This window comes from Crassostrea angulata, chromosome 5, assembly GCF_025612915.1.
Source record: "Crassostrea angulata isolate pt1a10 chromosome 5, ASM2561291v2, whole genome shotgun sequence".
In the NCBI taxonomy this organism is placed as follows: Eukaryota; Metazoa; Mollusca; class Bivalvia; order Ostreida; family Ostreidae; genus Magallana; species Magallana angulata.
In genome coordinates this window covers 40,127,554-40,137,954 of record NC_069115.1, presented here as the reverse complement: position 1 = coordinate 40,137,954, position 10,401 = coordinate 40,127,554, and the positions used below count along the sequence as shown (strand labels likewise).

Below are 10,401 nucleotides of genomic sequence, written 5' to 3'. Positions count from 1 at the left end.
AGGATAACAGATATTTGATGCTATCTTAAGAATCACATTAATTTATCAAGATCAAGGTATACACAAATTTGAAACTCAAATTCTACTCTATTTACAGTGAGGGCATAGATAGTGATCCCCTATCTGGACTACTCTGATGTCAGTGCAGTAATTTAAGTGCACCCAATGTCTACATTTGTCACACTGTACCCACTTTACAAAAATAAGGGATGTGCTATTTCAAACAGCATGTGGGGTGAACATTTTACAGATACAACACAATTCTTCCTCAGAAATAGAGACGCCCTCAGAGTCTTCGGATAGGAAGTATTGCCCTGAAGATGTGTTGTCAATTGGCTGCACATTGGAGGGTCCAGGTTCCTGTGAATGACCTTTTGTTTGAGGAGATGTTTTCCTCTTCTTGTTTCCACACTTTGGACTTTTACCATTCTTCGTAGAGGTGGTAGGGAGTGTCTGATTTTTTAATGTTTTTTCTCTGTTTTGGGGCTGCTGCTGCTGAAACATGCTCCATAATTTTTGCTGATACCCCCGGCTCAGTAATTGCTCTGCCTGATGTAATCTTGCTCAAGGTTTTGCGTTCTTTTTTGGCCTTTAATCCCTCGGATTTTATACGAACAAGCTCTCTAGTTCGCTCTGCCAAAAAATCCTGACTGTTGTTGTTTTCATCTGCATCCAAATCAGAGTCGCTCTTGTCTTCTTCCTCGTTCCTTTGAGTCAATACCGATAAAGGGGCAAGAGCTTCTGCTGACACCACATCAGCATTATAAGGATAAATTCCACACTTGCGGAAGGCAGACTGAAGATTTTGAGCTGATAAAGCTTTGCTGTATGCCTGGCATGCTAGGGCACAAATATCCTGTTTGGTGATTACTGTTGATGTTGCTCTCATCTTTTGGTGGCACAAATTGTTATAAATTTTCTGTAAAGGGCCATAGCAACCAACATCCATGGGCTGAAGAATATGACTAGTGTGCGCTGGCAAAACATGCAACACGATATTGTGTTCCTTTGCCCATTCAACAGCTGCAACTGAAACGTGAGACCTATGCCCATCTAATAGCAGTAGAACTGGTTCATCGAGTCCACCAGGAACATAATGAACAAAGTGGCTCTGTAAATACTGAAGAAGTATAACAGAGTTTGACCATCCACTCTCTGTGACATCACCAGCTGCTCCAGGTGTTGAGCCTTCCATCAACTCGGACCTCATCCGCATGCCAGGAAAGACAAAATATGGTGGAATGGCAACCCCAGAGGCACTACCACATCCCAGTATGGTAACCGTAGAGGACTTTCCTGTTGTTACAGCTTGTGGCGCGTCTCCAGTGCCGGATACTACATGAGGAGGTGCATGGTTGAGTGTGATCCCCTTCTCGTCCACATTAAAAATTCTATGGGGCTTATCAAATAAGTTGTACTTTGTGAGAATCGACGACAGTTCAACAAAGTATCGTTGTACATTTCCTGGATTTGATGATTTTGCGCGTTGATACTCCAATGCCCGTGGCTTAACAACCTTCAGATCTGGCCAACGCTTCATGAACCCTCCAAACCATTTTAATGTGAGAGGTTTCTGCTGCTTGGTTCTCTTGCGTAGCTGAATGGCATAGTCAGATGCCATATTGGTCACCTCTTTTCGGGTATACCCATAACCAAATGAGGCCATTGCTTTCAGATGCGAAACAAGCATAGCCTCCTCATCTTGTCCAAGCAATGGTGCTGGCCCCATAGTTACCTTCTCCAGGTCTACCTTCCCTTTGACCCGGTCGCGAAGAGTTTGGGTTGGAACATTATACTGCATTGCAGCTTTGCGAACACTTGTCCCCTTTTCTTTGACAGCTAGATATGCATTTATGAGTCGAGTTGGACTGTACTGTCTGAATTTACTTTTGGTTTTTTTCTTTGGGGTCTAAAAATATGAAAAGGGATCTTTAATTTGACTTTTTAATTTTTCTTCTTAATACAAAGGAATTATTTTATTTAATGAATAGAATATTGAACATTTCTTATAGATTTAAACTGGACAAATATTTCCTGATTAAAATGTAAATTCATTCAAATAATTTTTTTTTTGCATAGTAAATAAAAATTCAAATATTTTTAAATTCAAATTAAAGGTATAAAAGTGTTTTTCCCTCAGTTAAAACTATTGTTTTTAGCCCCTTTCTTAATTAAATTTGTTCCTGCGTTATAATTACGTCTACAAAAAATGTAAGGAATATGAACATTTTCATAACCCAACAATTAAAATGTTTGGCCTGTAGAAACAATCGATACACATTGTGACCTCTACATTTAGATATGCTAATTAGCCATGTGCCTTTCATTTTTGGAATGTAAGCTTCAACCCGGTAAACATGCATTTTTATAAATAGTAAATTTGGTATTAACAAAATGGCGGATATTATACATAAAATATATGTTTCTATAATTTCCTACCTGTTTATTCCGCATATTTAACTCTTCGTTTCTGTTTATACGCACTTGATATCAACCTTTCAAAATCAGCCGTTTATGACGTAATATTTTGGCACGTGACCAAATAAAACAAACAAGATGGCGCACGACTACAGGGCACGCACGACTATAGGACCTTCAACCATATAGTCTCTTACTAAACTCTGTAAATATATAATTTTCTGTTAACAGTTTTATTAAATATGGTTTATTTGGCATTGTTATATATAAAAATACAAATAGAATTACTATATGATGCAAAATCTTCGGATAAGTGGTAACATAAAAATAGTTACCCCAAAACAGAGGAGCGAACCTCTTTATAGGAATAAATTTGCTGCATACATATTAACAAGGTAAAAATTGAAGCAAAGAACGGAGAGCTGCTAAGCGATGTAACTATGTCCTATATGGATAATACAGATCTGACGAGTTGTTCTTAATTTGTAAATTGTTCAACTATGTGAGCTTATGAGGAAAAAACCCAGTCACAGAGAAACTGTGTATTAACTTAGCTTTGAATCCTTTAAATTTTTTCTTTTTAATCAAAGTATCTTACTGAGCTAAACAAGGCTAAAGTAATCATTTTTTAACACTAGAATTCATCCAAAATGACTCTTCAACTTTTAAAATATAAACCAGCGTATCCCATCACGGCTAATAACTGTTAATACATAACTAGAGGACATTATATAGATATGAACTCTTTTATAATTATTAAAATGTAATTAAAAGAATTTTGCCGCATGAATTTTTTGTGGAAAAGGTGGTGTGCCAACCAGAGGTCCAGTTTAAATACACATGTTAGGGACAATCTAGCGAGCATCATTGAGCATCATTGCACAATCCTGAACGATCACCAGCTTTCCAAATCGGGTATCTGTCCTTCTCATCCTGTCTCCTGCAGTGCTACCTGGTTTAAATGTTGCATGGTGGAGGCATGTACCTGAGTCTAACTATTACATGTCCCATTCTGTAACACCCTTTCACTGGATGTGACTCCATCAATACCCGGTGTTGACCTCACTTACAGTGGGACCACATGGTACAGTTAACTGTGTCATAACTTAATATTTCATCCGAATATACTCTTTTGGTTAATATCGTAATTAACTCCTTGGTTTAAAAGCAAGTGGGTGAGAGTTTGAGCGTCATCAAGTTTGCGTTAAGGTGGATTAACACATCATCACAAAATGGCTGACCGCTGATGGAAACGACATTTCGTTTTATTAAAACGATTTTATGGACTGATCTACGTAACTTACTCCATAGCCAAGTTAATAGCCGGTCTTGTGATCCGAATATCCCGAGTTCGAATCCTGCTGGGGCTTTTGTTGTTACTTACTTGAATGATTATTTAAGATATTCATTTTTTATCCCCAAACTGCAAATTTTTCGCTTATTTGACATTTTACAGTTTATTTATCATTATATCTTTCATTATCAAACAAATTTCTGTTAATTTGAGTGACTTTTTCCAGGTGTGTTATTCCACCTTAAATTAAATGATTAGTTATATTTTCATGCCTAAGATATGAATATATTTTAAAAGTTTATCCTTGTCAGCCTGTTGTCTCTAGCCTTGATCGGGGTTGGGGTCGGTAGGGGTAACGTAAAATTGATGCCATCTTTTTCAAAACAATACCTCTTAGACATAAAGTTGTCGGATTATTTTATGCAAATATCATGATTGTTATTTAAATGCTTCTCAATTATCTATTTTATATAGAATGAATAATGTAGCAAGTAATCTACCGTTTTCAAGCTATAATTCAAAATTGGTTTAGAAATTGCCAATAGAAAATTTGAAACAGCAGACGGCAGAGATAGAACATTTGAAACAAAAGACTGCAGAGATAGGAAACCTGAAAAAACAATTTGCCAATGACCGATAGATCATACAGTCACTACAGAACCGAGTATTCTCCCTGGAAGCAGAACTGAACACATTGAACGTATCTAAACTACCTTCCAGCCAGGAATTTTCAACGTACTTAATAAGCATGAACCAGTTAACACAAAATTTGGCGGCTAATGAGGCTATTGATAAAAACTGATCACAAAGATTAAACGATGCTGTTCAAGCTCTAGATGACTTAAAACTAAAAGACATGTCAACAACACAACATCTTTTGAAGCAAATTGAAGAACTCAATGAACAGTCAGCAAATGATAGATATTCAATACAATTACTACAGAATGAGACTCAACATCTTTTTAAGACAACTCAACCGCTTCTTAACCTGAGTGGAGAACTCAAACAGCATTCTGAAACAGATAAGTCTTCAATACATTTTCTACAAAATGAGACTCAACGACTTCTCAGGATTTTAGATGACATAAAGGTTCAAGTGCGATACACGAGTCTGTCGTTGTTGGACGTGCATTCTATGACCGAAGAATTAAACGGATCAATAATTCAACGGCTTGAAGAGGGGATAAGTGACGTCCACGACCATATTGCAAGTAAGCATGATACCAGACTAAAATTGTACCATATTTAAAGCATGTTTTATAATATACATTGATCATGGCAAATAATAAACTTTTACTTATTTATTACATTATCTATTTTTTAACGAAATATTATTGCAACAGGTCAAAGATATAAAATTTTGAAGAAAACAGAAAAATAAATTTTATAAAATCTTATCTTCAGACCAATTAAAAGATTCCTTTTAAGTTGACACGAAAAAAAAACACACTTTTTCTGTATCAAGATTACAGTTGTAAGTAATCTAGATTGTAGTTAAATATTGTTATTTAATTAAATGATGATGAGCTGTTTAAATTGTAAATAATATTTTTTACAACGTGAATAGTTTTTGTAGTTTGTTATTCTGTTTAATAAACCAATTTATTTATTGCAAAAATGTACATTTAATGCATATTAAAAATAAATAAACCTTGTAGATGTCTCCAAAAAATAGGATTTACTGCTTCAGTGTCGTCTTCTAGTGGTACTTGGAACAGTGGTACATGTACCCTGGTATTTGATGTGGTCATTGCAAACGTCAGGAATGGATACAACCCAAGAACCGGGGTATTTACCGCTCCCACATCCGGGGAATATGTCTTCTTTGTCAATGTACAGAGCTACGGTTCTCAGAACATTGATGTAGTCGTCGTGCTGAATGGAGTAACTAAGGTCCGGACAATGGCAAAAAGTTCAAACGGCGAGTATAATGAAGCAGGTCCTATCCTGGTAGTGTTGACCCTACAGAAAGAAGACAAAGTGTGGATCAAATATCGCTACGGTCAGGGTTATTATACTGATGGTATTATAACCACGTTTTCCGGATTTCTCCTCTAATGTAATCATTGAATATTATTAGGTATGATAAACAGTTTTCTCACAGAATATTGGGATCTTCAACAAATTTGTCAAACATATGCGAGTAAATCGTATAAGCTTCATCTATTAGTGAAAAAACTATTTTATTACCATCATGATTATTAAAAGTACAGTGTACAATTTTAAAGCAAACATCACTTTAAATACTTTTTTGTTAAGTCTTGAAAAACACAATGTCACATTGTTTAAAATTTTAAAATGTATGAGCTCTATTAATGAAATACAATTTTCAGAATCAATATTTAAAACTATTTAATATTTATAATTTGAACAGTACTACATGTATATGTACAACAGTCGTCGTATGACACATTAACATTGTGGCTTCTGAACGCATGTCCATTCCAAGCTAGTCGGAGAAGAGGACTTGCTTTATAGCAATACATCAAAATTATGATGTAAAGCAATGATTACATCGTAAGTGCGCGAGTATGATTGCTTAATTAAATACAAAAAAAATCTTCTCTTAGATTGAACATATACTTTTATATTAATAAAACGAAACTAAAGAATTCAAATTTATAATCTACTTTAACGTATCATGTTGTTTTGTTTAGATATTGAAATCGAGATATATGATTTATGGAAAGTCAAAGGGTTCAATATTTTATCTATGCAATTATGTATTTGTGTTTTCTAAATGCGTAATTCGCTTCATGTAAATGTTACGGCGGCGTGGAAGGGCCAGATGAAAAAATAAAAAAATTCTTATTTGTTCGGACAAATAAGTAATTTGTTCGGACGAATTACGATTTGTTCGGACGAATAAGTTATTTGTTCGGACGAATTACGATTTGTTCGGACGAATTAGGATTTGTTCGGATGAATTACAATTTGTTCGGACGAATAGGTTATTTGTTCGGACGAATTACGATTTGTTCGGACGAATTAGATATTTGTTCGGACGAATTAGGATTGGTTCGGACAAATTAGATATTTGTTCGGACGAGTTAGGATTTGTTCGGACGAATTATGATTTGTTCGGACAAATAAGTTATTTGTTCGGACGAATTATGATTTGTTCGGACGAATTACGATTTTGTTCGGACGAATTAGTATTTGTTCGGACGAATAAGTTATTTGTTCGGACGAATTACGATTAGTTCGGACGAATTAGATATTTGTTCGGACGAATTAGGATTTGTTCGGACGAATTAGGATTTGTTCGGACAAATAAGTTATTTGTTCGGACGATTTAGGATTTATTCGGACGAATTATGATTTGTTCGGACGAATTAGATATTTGTTCGGACAAATGACTTATTTGTTCGGACAAATAACTTATTTGTTCGGACGAATTAGGATTTGTTCGGACGAATTACGATTTGATCGGACGAATTAGGATTTGTTCGGACGAATTACGATTTGTTCGGACGAATTACGATTTGTTCGGACGAATAAGTTATTTGTTCGGACGAATTACGATTTTTCGGACGAATTAGGATTTGTTCGGACGAATTAGGATTTGTTCGGACAAATTAGATATTTGTTCGGACAAATTAGATATTTGTTCGGACAAATAACTTATTTGTTCGGACGAATTAGGATTTGTTCGGACGAATTAGGATTTGTTCGGACGAATAAGTCATTAATAGTGGTACTTGTATGAGAGAGAGAGAGAGAGAGAGAGAGAGAGAGAGAGAGAGAGAGATGTCATAATCATGAATACATAAATGTGAAAAGTCTAATCAGTTACGGCGGCGTGGAATGGCCAGATGAAAAAATTAAAAATTCTTATTTGTTCGGACAAATAAGTTATTTGTTCGGACGAATTAAAATGGAATTTCTCTTAACTGCTGACTGATACTGGAGATAATTGGTTTACGACCTACAATTTACAAAAGGTAGTGCTCATAGTAAAATAGTAATATATGGTGCTTTCAAGTTATTGTCACAGAAAAGATGATTGTCTACATTACATTTATTTATATTACATTTTACAGTCGAAGTTGTGCATGTTGAGAAGTTTGGAAGAAAGAAGCTTAAAATCTTGGAGAATCATGAATTTTTTGAAAGACGAACTGATTCATAAAATATTAGAGAATTAAATTGATCACTGTTTGGAATTATTTCCTGGCTATTATGCTCCGGATCGCCCTTCAAAAAAAGCCAAAAACCTACCTGGAAGTGACGTCACATACCGCATAAATAGTGCTTCCATTGTGATAAACACTCATAATTTTAAAGCAGATTTATTGTCAAATATGTATTTTTATTTGAGGTGGGATAAACAATTCTCAAAACCCATACAGGGAGGGAACCTTGATACTCCTCAGCCTCAGGCTGTCTTTCAAGAATGCCCCTCATCCATCACATCCGGGGGAATGCTTGGATGAGGGGGACATTCTTTTCATCCAGCCTTCGGCATATCGGAGTATCAAGTAGCATCTTCAAAGTATTTGACAATAAATAAAAATTAGTATAAGTAAAAATTAGTTTGTTTTATAAGTCACTTAAGTAACTGTGCGATTATTACAATTCCACGAAGTATATCAGTTAACTTTGATCGTATACATGTATATGTATAAAGTTAAGGCGAAGGATAATTTCGTATGTCCAGTGTCCCAAGTAAACAGGAGAATGACTACATTTTCAATATAAACATCGACAATAGAAATCCACCTGCGGAATCATATAATTATGACTATTGGAATCATTTCTTCTGGCATTGCGCGAAATAAAACTTATAGTTAGCAAAGAAAAAACCTGCGCTGCCTACAGTTGGCATACATCTATACGCGGACCTAGAGCCGGGGTGGTCGGGGGGCCTTGCACCCCCATCCTGCAAACAAAACTATCTATCAGACCCCCACCACCCCGGTAAATTTTTCTGGATCCGCGCATGATCATGTAAACTGATTAGACTTTTCACATTTAATGTATCCATGATTATGACATCTCTCTCTTTCTCTCTCTCTCTCTCTCTCTCTCTCTCTCTCTCTCATACATGTACCACTATTAATAACTTATTCGTCCGAACAAATCCTAATTCGTCCGAACAAATAACAAATAGCTAATTAGTCCGAACAAATAGCTAATTAGTCCGAACAAATAACTTATTTGTCCGAACAAATCATAATTCGTCCGAACAAATAACTTATTTGTCCGAACAACTCCTAGTTCGTCCGAACAACTCCTAGTACGTCCGAACAAATAAGTTATTTGTTCGAACAAATAAGTTATTTGTCCGAACAAATAAGTTATTTGTCCGAACAAATAGCTAATTCGTCCGAACAAATAACTTGTTTGTCCGAACAAATCATAATTCGTCCGAACAAATAACTTATTTGTCCGAACAAATAGCTAAATAGTCCGAACAAATCTTAATTCGTCCGAACAAATAATTTATTTGTCCGAACGAATCCTAAGTCGTCCGAACAAATCCTAATTCGTCCGAACAAATAGCTAATTCGTCCGAACGAATAAGATTAATATTTTTTCTCATCTGGCCCTTCCACGCCGCCGTAAAATGTTAATTGTTACTCAGTTATTGAGGTTCGAATATTGTTAATAACCATTTATTTAATAGATCGTCATTTGAAATTATAAGATTTCGGGTTTTGGTAAATTGTTAATTCATAATCCGTTCGACATTTGTACTTCTTAGTTTGTATTTCAAGGGGCGAGCGCTACATCGAATCTTATGGGAAATGGATTATAGAACAAATGTATAATATCAATATGTACCTGCGATAATTTATACCAGGTAAAGTACAAGCCCAAGCCTAGATTAAGATCCCCTTTCCATTGTTTTATTCAAAAAGCAAAGCAATGAGAAAAAAGATAGTGTTTGTTCCGAGCAAATAAGTTACATGTAACATCATAATATTATTAATCATTTTTCAACCGAAAAAAAGCTGATCATTTTAACCCGTAAACAATTCTTATCCGGCATTCAGAAGTCGGAGTTCTATTCGCTTTTCGCTATTCACTATTCGAATAGCGAATAGAATATTCAAATTACCGTTAACATGCAAATAAACGTAAATTCAAAAATCCATAAAAAGTTCCTTTAAATTGTAGAAACATTTATATAGTAAAAATTAAGACCTGCTGACCTGATATGAACATTGGCAAGTCGACCATCAAAAGGAATTGGGTTTACACGGCCATTAACAGGTGTAGCCACCCTGGCGAAAATAGAAATTAGTATGACACAGTTATAAATGGAATATTGGCTGTCCAGTTGGTTTACATGACTTACAGACATATGTATAAATAGCTATTTGAAGTGGCAAAATATCATGTAAATTGCTATATGGGAAAACTATTAGAGGAAGTGACTTATATATCCATATCTTCTTTTGTCAAAATGTGGTACTTGCATGGTGACATCAATGGACATTTAAGAAGGAATTATTGTACTGATTGTATACAAGTTTATGGACATTCACATCATACAAGTATCACAACAGTAATCTTAACACTTTTTGAAATTAAATATCAAAAGTCAGCGCTATCTCTCTTAAAGTGAATAGAGGTTAATAGTTTTGGGTATTACATGTAATAACATTTGCATGCATGTACATGTAGCACGTTTTTGGTTTTCATAGTGTTTAAAATCGATAACAAACAATGTGTTTTATTAT

General features: G+C 35.1%; 1 pseudogene; it reads right to left on the bottom strand.

The window, feature by feature from the left end:
• Positions 1-321: 321 nt before the first annotated feature.
• On the bottom strand, positions 322-1,961 carry LOC128186389 (uncharacterized; annotated as a pseudogene).
• Between the last annotated feature and the right edge of the window lie 8,440 nt (positions 1,962-10,401).